This window comes from Agelaius phoeniceus, chromosome 4 (assembly GCF_051311805.1).
Source record: "Agelaius phoeniceus isolate bAgePho1 chromosome 4, bAgePho1.hap1, whole genome shotgun sequence".
Classification (NCBI taxonomy): domain Eukaryota; kingdom Metazoa; phylum Chordata; class Aves; order Passeriformes; family Icteridae; genus Agelaius; species Agelaius phoeniceus.
The window spans coordinates 11,023,170-11,035,416 of record NC_135268.1 but is presented as its reverse complement, the minus strand read 5'-3'; the positions used below and the strand labels follow the sequence as shown (position 1 = coordinate 11,035,416).

The 12,247-nt window shown below is 39.7% G+C and overlaps 1 long non-coding RNA gene across 1 annotated transcript in view; it reads right to left on the bottom strand.

Annotated features, from left to right (window-relative positions):
- The window catches only part of LOC143693818 (uncharacterized), a 29,100-nt gene extending 17,210 nt beyond the window's left edge, over positions 1 to 11,890 (bottom strand). Inside the window, exons 1-2 of the long non-coding RNA XR_013181796.1 lie at positions 11,712 to 11,890; positions 1,235 to 1,373 (exon numbers count right to left, since the gene is read on the bottom strand). This is a non-coding gene — a long non-coding RNA (uncharacterized LOC143693818). The remainder of the gene's footprint in view (positions 1 to 1,234; positions 1,374 to 11,711) is intronic.
- Positions 11,891 to 12,247: the final 357 nt, after the last annotated feature.

The following is a 12,247-nucleotide window of genomic DNA, read 5'->3' as shown; positions in this document are numbered from 1 at the left end:
TACCTGATGTAAATACATAACCCTCACCATCTTTTCACACTCAATAACTGAAAGGAAACAGCCTAAACTGAGTGGAAATCTGACTGCAGTTTAGGAAGCATTGACCCAAGGCAGCAATATTCATTCCTGGTTTATTGGGAAGGTTGCTTGGGGATTTTTTCAGAAATATACTTATGCAAAACCAATATATGCATTTTGAAGTATTTTTTTTATTCCAATTTTCATGTTATTTATATGTGAACTTCCACGGAAAAATGTTTTCAGGAAGAGAATTCAGACCTAATTCTGTAGTCACACACTGTCCCCCTCCTCACCCGTGTCCCTCCACACTGACACTTGAATGATGTTCCCTTATTTACCTTTGGCTGCCAGAGGGGACAAGAACATTATGGGCTGCCAATGCTCAGAGTAAAGCAGCAAGAGATGTTTATTGCTTCGGAGGAGTCTGCTCCCCCAGCGCTAAATTGTCTTAAAATAAACAGATAATAAACCAGGAACACCAGGCCATAGATCTGTCATACCTAAAACACTGTAACCACCTGGTAATTCCTGCATGTTTATTCAGGGCTGACACTGCAAACAACCTGATGGTGAATGTTTGTATTCATAGTATCCAGAGCAGACAAGTAGCTCTGAGGCATCACAGAGTTCAATGAATAAATGTCTGACTGCAGGGCCTGAAAATGAGTCTCACAAGATGAAAAGCTTAACTTTTGAGTCACTCATAAAAGGTTAAATATATATAGTAAGAGAAGCTAAATCAAGAAATTGACAATTACTTAGCAAAATATAAAACCTTTCAGTTACTGCAAACTTCAGACTTGGTCAATTTCTGCAATTATTTCAATGCTCTTTTTTGAGGACTGCTGCAAACTTTGCCACATTTAATGATCAGAAACCCACTTCTAATTTTCAGAGTTGATTTACGCACAATTAGTTGAAAAACTGGTGTTTGTCATAGTTGTTGGAAAACAGGGTGTTAGTTCTTCTGCCTCTAGTATCCACACTTCTGATGCAGTTTTAACATGTGTTTAATATTGTCTGTCTGTCTCCCCTGTGTGCCAGCCTATCAAACACTGTTCTGCTCATTTTCCATTCCCTCCTTCCCTCCTGGGCCCTCTGCATCCCTCCAGCCCCATCCTTCCTGTGTGGGGCACTCAGACTCTACACGGCTTCCCAAGTGAGATCCCATCATTCTTTTCCAATAGTATCAATATTTTTCTGTAGTAATTACCTTGCTGGATGTGCTCCACAACCACATCTGCCTTTTCCTCACTGTTTTGGTGTGTACCTTCTGGCATTTATAGCTGGTCCTTCTCAATCTCTAATTTCTCCAGTTCATGTCTTCAGTTCTTGATGTAAATTCTTGTTACCTGTCATCAAGAAAATATTGCCTCGTTTCATAAATCCCAGTATTTTAGTTTTGAAGATAATTCAGTTTTCTCTGAATGATTTGCTAATTTTCTATTTGATAATGTCCCAGATTTTATTCTCTTTTTATTTTCTCTAGATTAGAATACACTTGTGTGTCAGTTTTGAGACAAAAGAGAGGACACTCTGCAATGAGTAATCTTCTCTAAAGAGTTTCAACGATTCCCTTCCACCGACAGAAAATGCTAATGAAGTGAGAGGAAAAAAAACAAACCCAAACCCAACAGTTTATTAATAACTGAAGCCAGAGAACGTGGCAGATGTTGAAGAAATCTCACTTGTGATGCGCCAGCTTTCCCTCTGAGGGAAGCGGCGCTTCCACAGAGCTTCCCTTTTCACCCTGCGGGAAATGGAGCTTCCACGGAGCTTCCCTTGTCCCTCCGAGGGAAATGGAGCTTCCACGGAGCTTCCCTTGTCCCTCTGAGGGAAGGGCAGCTCCAGCCCGAGCCCAGCACCTCCCAGGGCTCTCTGCTGTCGAGCTCCTCTCCAGGCAGCCAGGGCGGGCGGAGCGGCGGGGCTGGAGCCTCTCCCTGTGTCTCTCCTATCCCTCTCTCCCTCCCAGTCCTTTCCCTCCCCGGCTCAGCCCGGAGGCAGCTGGAAGATCGCTCCTGCAGCTCCTCCGAGCCAGGATGGAAGAAGCTTTTTGCTCGGCTCAATAAAACCGAGCTGGCCGAGCCAAACCGCAGCCCCCGCTGGGCCCTGAGGCTTTCAAAGCTCCACCGAAAGAGCCCAAAGGCCCCTCACGCACGGCCGGGGCCTTAAGGATCAGCAGCCATTGGGGGCAGAAAGCTGAGGATCCTGGAGCAGGCTGCCATCAGAATCACTCCAAAACAACTTAAAAACATGTTTTAATAATCTTTATAAAATCCGACTTTGTTTCACTTTTGTCAAATCTGGTTTCAGCCCTATGTTTCTTGATCTCCAAACTTGACCGTTTTCTTCATCAATCTAGTTCATTCTAGTCTTTGGGCATTCTTATTCAATCCTACACTTTTCTAGAAATAACCTTCTCATTATTTTTAGAGTTCTTTATACACTTTCCCTCCCCTTTCCACACTTTTTATATACATTTGTGATAGATTTTCCTGTTTTAACTCAAAGTCTTTCCCTGCTTATATCCACACAACTGACTTCACACTAAGAGCTCCTGTGAACCAAAATATGTTCTATTAAAAGTGACAACTTCAGTGACAGATATGTTTTTGCCTACAGCTCTCACTTATAATGAACCAACTCATCCTTCATCTGGATTCTATATACTTTTATCACTGCCATTTTCCGTCCTTGTACTATGCAAAACCTTCATGCTGTGGTGTGGATGTTATCCCATCGTGTTGCTTTTTGCAGTAGTATAAATACAGAAGTAGTTTTCACCAATTTATCAAGTGCCTTCACTTTGCTCCTTGAATTAAAAAGCAGCTTCTTTTTCCTGGTGACACTGCTGGGCCTATTTATCCAAGTACCCTTCTCACCATTAACAGGTTATTCTGCCATACAGAAATATTTCATTTCCTATTGTCAGAAACAAGCAGAAAAATCAGTAACAGCTTTTCCCCATTACCAGCCTTTATCTCCAAACAGGGCACACACCCCTCAGCCCCATGCCAGGCCAGGGCTTTTCCCAAAGCTGACATCCAGTCACACAAACAGGGACCTGGGGCCAGGCAGGAGCACAGAGCTGGAGGCTCAGAAATGCATTGATCAGGCCAAAGTCACAGCTCAAAGTGGCATTTACAAATAAACCAACAAACTTCAGGCTATTTCATCTAGAAAAAAATCTTCATTTTGTTTACAGCTGAAAAATAATTTTATCTGTGAAAGAAAAAAGATTCTTTTTCACTAGAATTTAGAAAGCCAGTGAGAAGAGCAGAGAAAAAGATATCAGCAACAAAGCAAAACTACACTGCACTAAGAGATTGTTAATGGCCTTGCCTGTGAACACACTGATCTCTGCACAATTTTTCTGTTACCAGAGAAACAGCACTGTTAGGTTCCCTTACACTAAATTCAGCTTGGACTGATTCTTTCTTAGCAATGTTGATAATAGAGTCTGGTCTGATCACTCAGTAAAACCTAACTTTTCCCCTTTAAAGAAAACAAATACATTTTTTAAAAATTGGTGCAAGACAGTCCAGATAAAATATTGACTTGTTTTTTTTACACAAATGTTTAACACAGGTAAAGGAAATTTCTGCCAGTGCCAGATACTCTATTTTCATATACACACTGGGAGTAGAGAATTAAATTAAATTAGAACAGCAACAGCTGGAAAATATCTGTGGATTTGCTTTCCTCTTTGATGTCCCCATGGTTTGAATAGTGTGTGCTGTATTTTTCTCTGGTACTTTTTAAGTTCTCTCCTCATCATTACTGGGCTCCTTATTCATTCCCATGTGCTGTCTCTTACCAGCTGCCTGCTGTGATGATCATTTTTGCAGCATCCATCTCTGCCATGTCCATCTTGAGATTATTGCAGCAAAATACGCAACAAAACATACAAAACTGACCAAAGCAGCAAACAGGAATGAGACACATGCTAGAACCTCAGACTCATGAAAGAACAGGCAGGATTTGATGGAAATCTGTTTTCTTTGATTCATAGAAAGCTACAAAAACGTGGTCACTTCTGTTTCAAATGTCCTTTGAGAGAGATGTGACTTTATTTAACAACACAACCTCCCCATTTCTGGACTTGGCATATCACCAGCCCCACTCTGCACTCCAGTCTGCCTCCAGTTCTGTTCTTTGCTCATTTCCCGTCTCCTGTTCCCTCAATGTAAGTAAAAATCTCTTTACATGGAGACATATTCATTGTCCTACATACAAAGGAGAAACTGTTCCCTACTTCTGATGCACTTCCTGAGATAAAGAAACTGGAACTGCACACGTGGTTCTAGATGTGGACATGTAATTTCATAATCTCTATTCCTTTCCAAATGACTTTTAGTGATGGATTTGCATTTTTACCTTTAACTGATGAAGGTGATCAAAGGAAACTAAAATCAAATTGCATTGAAGGCTTTTGTAATGGAAACTTAAGAGAAGTGGGAAGCAGTCATTTCAAAATTGAAGTCCTTAATCAAAATTCAAGACTCCAGAGCTATCAGCAGCCACAAATGTTTTTGCAATGGATGACAAGATGGTATACGATCAACAGATACTCTCCTCTACTGCGAAAACAAGTGTCATTTATTTCAGAGTGGCACAGCCAGCAGACTGAGCAAAGTTATTACATACTCAAGGCAAAAGAAGCCAAGTGTGCTTTACTTGCTTGGCAGATTTTAAATTCTTTTGACAACAGAAGAGAGGCTGAGAATAGAACTCAATTTGTGGAGCTGATTGTAGCATTATTTATAAGCAAAGAAATAACACTGACTGATTATCTATACATTATCCCATAAATTTTCCAGCCTAACTGGGATACTGAAAGAGGGCAGAGCTCCTTTGGTTTAAAATCTTCACTATCCCAGGGATAATGACCAATGTTGTTTCCATGGAGAGAGTCCAGAACCTTTCCCAGCTCTGATTTCCTGTATAATGTGAACATTTAAGGCAGCAGTGCAATTTTAGGGATTTAGACTGAATATTGCTTCATAGATTAGGTAAGAAAATAGTGTGACTTTGTATTATTCAAATGAATGTGAATAGGTAATGTCTTCATATATATCCAGGTAAATTTTCTGGCAGATTAGAATAATTTGACTGCAAAAACCTTTAAAATTAACCTACAGTTACTCCTGCACTAATGAAAGAACTTCCTCTCCAGGGAAAGAGATTTTCATTAAATTCTTATCTCATAAAAATGAAAAAACACATTTTTCAATACAGAATGAGAGCTTCAGTGCCCAGAAATCCTGCTCAGTTTGACTATAAGGAATATTTCCTAAAGATGTACCCTTGATCCTTGCTACAACTACCCAGATTTTTCACTGACTTAAGTGGTAGCTCTTTTGCCATTCTGAGAATTGACAACAATGTACACGTCAGAAGATTCTAGATACTTTATTTCTTATGACAACTTCTCTCTGAGATAAGAAATATCCACAACTGAGGAGCTTTGCCTGCTGCTTATCTCATGTGTACGAAACCCCAGTTAAAAACTGGAACTTCATTCCAGGCAATGGAAACTTCTCATCTCTTCTAACAGGGCCAGGAATCCACCCACACACTTTTCCTTAACAGACATTCTGTAGAGTCCTCCAAATAAACCTAATTACATTCCTCACTTGGAATATGCCAGGACAGAATGGGTAAGAATTCCAAGAGCCACTTTCATACTTAAAAAGCACAACGGATTGGTACAAAACCTTACCGATGTCACGTACCTGATGGAAAAGAACAATTAATGCTCTGTCCTAAAATTGCTGGTGGAACTTAGGCATCACCACAGAAGTCTATTGGATTTAGGTGGATGCTCTTAGCTACAAATATTTTCCCTAATTCAGTTGCCATTATGGAACTTTACTGTAGCAAAGAGAGGGAATTTATGGGTAAGTTCTAGAAAAGAAAGATCTAAATATGACAAAGTGTGGGCAACCATTTCATATACAGAAGAAAAGTACTAGTGATGACCACACGTTAAAAACCCCACACAACACAGGATAATACCAAAAACTGCACAGAACTTTCTCAGGATACAGGTGGGTCAGTCTGAGGCGACACAAACCCCGTGTGCTGGGGCAGGAGGGGCAATCACAGATGGAGCCAGTTCTGTTGGAGCTTGCCAGCTTAGACAGAGATGGGAAAATGGCCCATTTTTTTTGGAGTTCACTGCCTGTGCAAACTCTGGGCTTGATAACATTGCCCATTTTTCTTGCTTTATGCACATTGATTTCCAATCCACAAAGCTTGGAATGTTCTCATTTGTCTTCCAAGGGAAAATCTATCAGAAATCCTGTTGTCCTCTCCTTTGAGGAAAAGGAAGAAAGATCAGCCATTGCCTTTTTCTTTTAGTTCCTTCCCCTTGCAAGTTGTTCAAGGGTAAATTAGAGAAACTCACATTCATTTATGGAAAGGAAGATGTGGCATGGTTGGAGTTGGCTGCTGATGGTTTAGGTTTTTTTTTTTTAATTGCAAGAAATGCAGTGTTCATTGCAAAGTTCACTGATTTCAGTGGGAAATGTGAAAATGGAATAACGACAGCACTTTTTTTAAAACAAGAGGAAGTGTGGCAGGAGAAAAAATGCACCAAAAGCATCTGAATTATTGTAGCAGAACTCTCAAAGAGTTGTTTAATGAGTCTTTAAATATATTTCAAAGGTGAAAACACAGAAAGTTGTCTTAAAGCATGAAGAAGTTTTTCACAGCCACTTAAACTGTAATCTGGTAGTGAAAGCAATAGTGACTAAATAGGATTCTCAAAGCTAAGAATAATGGCTCAGCTGAAACCATTGGGGATGTCACTGAGATCAGGGCTCAGAGCAGCAATTTATAAAACACTAAAATATATTAGTTTGCAGCTTACTGCCCAGTGTGGCTTTATTCTTTTCTTTGATATTTGAATTAAAATCTTCTATCAAATACTTCACCAAATGAAGCCACAAGGGCTAAAATATTCATCAGGAAAGACAAGGAAGGGAAGAACGTTTGGGCTAAGCACCTAATGCTTGAGCCCAAATTATTTGGGTCTGAATCATCTGGCCCACAGTTCTTTCAATGTAATTTTGACAGTGAGTTTTAAGAAAATTCTATTCTACTCTGAAACTCTTCAGTAAACTGTCTTCATTTAAATATAACAAACATATTTTTGCTAGCAGCCTACAGAAGAGTGATTAATTCTTTCAAGCTTTCTGTGAGCACCATCTGGCTTGTCATGATTGTTGCTATTTTACTTATCAAGATGTTTTAACACATTTCCTTTTGACCATTTAGTCTCTGCCAGTGCCGTTGTGACTGAGAACAGGGGGCACCTGGTATTCTCAGCACATTCGTGTCACCCACAGCAGGTGCTGGAGCCTGTCCAGCGAGATGAAGAATGCAGGGCAAGGTTTGTGTGGGGAAACAATTTCAGATGGGACTTTCTTGGAAGGAAGGGAGATCCTTCCAGCTCAGAAGGGGAGGGCTCTTTCTGTAGGTGCTGGAGTAGCCCCTGAATGATTCTCAGGAGGCATTTCCTCCTCACTGAATAAAACCTGCACTGAACCAAAACCAAAAAAGCTTTGGAAGAGATGGGAACACCCATGTCAGAGTGGTCATTTAGGCTTAGGAGATCCCCAAGTTGGAGAAATAATAAGAGGACTCTGGGAAATTAATTTTTAGGAAGAAAGATCACCCATCTGAAATACAAGTAGGTGAGGAAGGAGAACTTAAGATAATGTGAAATTGCAGAGGAATGCCCCATTAAAACAAATAATCTTGGTGTTGAGGATGGATATGATGTCTCCCTTGAACTAATATATACCAGCAGGAGTCTGTGTCTATCACAGATAATGTTTAAATTACATATTTCAGGGAAAAACTCAACACAACCAGCCATCACCTACTGTTACCAAGGCACTTGGCATCAGCAGGGAGAATTCAGAAAACAGTGAAGAACAGCCTAGAAAACACAGAACAAGTGCTGGGTTTAAACCTCTCAAGCAATTTACTTCCTCAGCATCATGAGGCTTTGCAGCAAGATTTCAGAGTTTTTCTAAGGCACTGCCTTAAAGGTACTGTGGAATAAAAGCTGCTGTTTTAAACCTGTTTGATGACTTTATTCATCTCCTCCTGTTTTTATGATCAGCTCAGCAGCAGAACAATTCCCCCATTAGCTATCATCCCACATTATCAGAGGAGCATGAGCCTCTTGTGGAGGATAGATCATAAAGATGTACTGACAAAAAGCAGAGTTTGGATTTCCTTTTTCTTTTACATTTACCTCCGTTTTGTGTCAAAACTGAATTCTATCAGACTACTCCAAGTGAACCAGGTCAAAGTGGTTCAAACCAAATAAAATTAACACATGGCTGTGATTTAACCCAACAACACAATGAGAATGCCTTCGGATTCATTCAAATGCACAGGGACCTCAGTGCTACAGAGCATTTGTGTCATCTTTTTGAAGAGAATATTGCTTTACAATAAAGCTGGAAAAATGATAGCTTTTTAAAGTTCTGATTGGAAAAAAATTACATTTCTAGGTTAAATCAACAGATGTAGATTGGCTTGAAAAAGAAATGAAACTGATTCAGAAAAATAATGTTTACACATATTTGTTATTTGAATATATTCACCCATCATGAAGCTAATTAAGCAGAAGTTGATTTTGTATTTCAGATACAGTCTCAAGATCATAAAAATTCTCTACTGTCCTTCTGTAATTCTCAGCTGGGCTCAGAGAATCCGTGTGACATCAGCCGGAACGGCCAAACACGATAGCCCCAGGTGTTCAGTAAGACACCTCTGCCCAAAACCCAGAGGAAGAAATATTTCCCTTCGGACTGGGGGCATTTGACATAAAAGCTTCCTCACTTGCCTGCCTGCACACCATTTCTAGAAAATCAAGAGAATAACTTTTAATATCAAATTACTGATTCTGAGCATATTTCTTGCACCAAATACATCTTGGAAAAGAGCCTTCTTAAGAACATATTTTAAAAGATAAAAGACTAGGGATTTCAATGATACATACACCAGATATTGAAATATCACATATATTGAAATATGAACAACACATTGAAAAATCATATATATTCAAAGGTCAATAAAACCAAGTGTTTAAAAAGCCTCATGTAATCCCAAACTTTTAATGCACAGGCACTTTCTTTGAGCTGTGCTGGAATGTGGTTTTAGTGAATACCTGAAATAAGCAGTTCTCTTGTACTTTCAGGGCTCAGAATTTTAACTACTGAACTTGTCTTTGTTTTAAAAGTCTGAAATCACAGGTGTCTCTCACTCATAGCTGCCTGAGGATTAACATAAAAATTGACTTCAATCATTTGCATGCTGATTTTTTTCTCAAAAACATGTTAGGAACTAAAACCAGAACTGTGTTTGATGATACAGATTATCCAGGATTCCAGTCCTGAGCAAAAGTACCTCCTGTGGCTCATATAAAGGAATTTAGAAGATAATTGCTATCCTATTTCTCACTGTACATTGAACTTTCAACTGCTTCAACATAATCAGCCTGATTATGCTTGAGCATTCAGTTGGGCAGACAATTAACTACTTAAAAACAATCTGACCCAAATATTGCACACTGCTGTAGCCACAGACTGCAAACACTATCCAAATAATGCAGTTTTCTATCCATTTAATTTCTCTTCTGCAAAAAAACCACCATAGGCTGCTTAAAATTATTTCAACTAAACAGAACAAAAACCACAAGCAATGGCAAAAAAAAACCCCTCAAACTGTTTGAAACACCCAGAAGGTTTCAGCAGTGCATGGTGAAGAGAGAAAGGGCTGAGGAATATTCAGCAGAAGGGCTGCCCTTAGAAAACAGGGAAGTGTAGAGATACTTTTCAAGTGCTTGGTGCAAGACTTCCAAACTCCACTGCTCAGAGTCTGTGCAGTGAGGATCCAGATTTGCCTGCAATTAGCCCAGCCTGAAATACTGCAACAAGTCATCTACAACAGCTTTTCTTTCTTGCTTCTCTGCTGAAGTCATAATTAAAGGCATGTACCATGGCCCTGTATTGTGAGCCTTGTGTTGTGAACAAGGAGGAAAAAAGACCTGGTAAATGTATTACAAGTCTCACAGAAGGGTGTGTCTCTTCATATGTCCATTTTTCCATCCTTTATGCTATCCTTCAGCAATGAGTTATGATGAAAAAGCAGTTAAATATGCAGTTTTATCTGAGGAATTAAGTCTTAGAGATTAACAGATTTACCTGTTAATGACACAGTTAACATTTTAGTAGAATTGCTATAAAAATCCAGATCTTTTTGACTGCTTCCTTTTAACATCACTTAACCTTTTTGAATATCCTTTCTTCATCCACTTACCCTCTATTTATTTCTAGTTGAAGATACAATGAAGTCTGCAAGCTTTCTGTTTTTGAGGAGGGTTCAGATTATTTCCTTAAATTTTAAGTGGCAAGGTACCATTTCAACAAAGAAACAATTACAACACTTTCTCAGTTTGGGTTTGTTTCTTTGTTTGCATGGCTCTTTTGAGGGAGGAGTGTTTGTTTTTTAAAGGCAAGCTTTTTTAATGGACACTGACTTCCATAACACACGCAGTGTTAGAAATAGGGCTTGGCATCCTGCTGCACAAGACTTGTAAATCTCTTCTGGCCTTGCTTTGTAGCCACGCTGGAGTTGGAATGCCTCCCAATGATTCAGAGCATCCAGACAGAAATACACACAAAGCCAGATGCCCAGGATGACAGGAATTTTACAGGCAAGCAGCTGGGAAATTGTCTTCAAAGTCAGGTAGGGGAAAAGTGAAGTTTTTCAGCCTGCTAAGGCATAAGGGCTACAGGGAGAAGATGAATAACTGGCCTCACTAGATTATTATCATTTCTCTGGCTCAGTCTAAGACAAGACCTCTTGCCCTCTGTGCCAAATGTCCTTTTCCTGGAGTTAGGAATGAGAATGATGTTACGATGTTTTTTGCTTTGTGTCTGATACCTCTGGTCCCAAATGAAGAGGACTTTTCAGCACGAAGCTGTCAGCAACTAATGGAAAATTGAAAATGCTGCATTAGTTGAAGCAGATTATCACAGTTCCCTTCACAACTCAGATCAGCAATCTGAGAAGCTTTATCATTAAAATTCACTGAAAATCAATTAAGAAAGGCCTGAAGCAGACTGGAGCTCCCACAGGGCCTCTTTGCATTACCTCAAAAGGTAATAAATGTCAAGGGACAGAAGGTGTCAGTCCCAGTAAGCTGGCTCTGTTTGCCTGGGAAAAGTTCATCAGAGAAATTAAAGACTCACACCAAGGAGTAGAGGACCAAAGTAATGGGATTTTGACAGCCAGTTGGTTCAATATTGACTCATATAAAAAACTGACATAGTCAGTGATTTGTTAGGGGTTTCTAGTAATTTTGGCTAATTGGAGGCTGAATCAGAGATAAAAATACAAAATCAACACAATGAAAACTTTATTATTAATATAATAACTAATCATACTCCGTGTGGATAAACTTCTTAAAATAGATCTCTTCATCTGTTGCAAAAGCCAGGCACCAGTTGCAAGAACGGACTTTGGTAATTTTCATGCATAAATCAATTTTGGAGGAGCAAGTGAGACAGATGAACTGTAACTGGAGTGAGATTGAGCCACCCCATAGTCTGAGGCAGTCGTGGTACAGCAGAAGTGAAAAAGCAGATGCTGACCTTGGTACTTACCAAGCACTGAAGGAAGAGGCTTTGTCCAGCTTTGTCCATGGGACTTTGATGAAGAAAACTCTGATCTGCTGTGATGAGACAAGGTTGTTTTGGTCCACATAAGAAATTGGGATGAGAGCTGTGAAAGGTTTTCCTGTCCACGTGTTGGGGTGAAAAGAATGAGTTGTGCTTCTGTCCTGCTGGAGCCTCTTTGAGAGGGGTAAGCTGTGCTGCTGGCTGCAGGAAAATGAAAAACCACCAGTAATTTGTTAGGGTTAGTAATCTACCTGAGGAATTTAGAAACAATGAACTGATCTGAAAGAATGCTGCTGTGTTAAAGGACTCATTCAGATAAGATCGAATTGTGCCAAAGCCAATGTCATTGGGTGTGAGAGACACTGAACATTTCCCTTCCCAGTGTAAGAAATTAAATTCTCTCGCAGAAAAGGGAGCTCATCATTAGATTTCATAAAAGTACCCAGGAAAAGCAAATGTTCTGGAAACCTTAACAGCTCTGCTAATGCCTTTTCTGAGGTGGATGTGCTCTCATCCCAAAT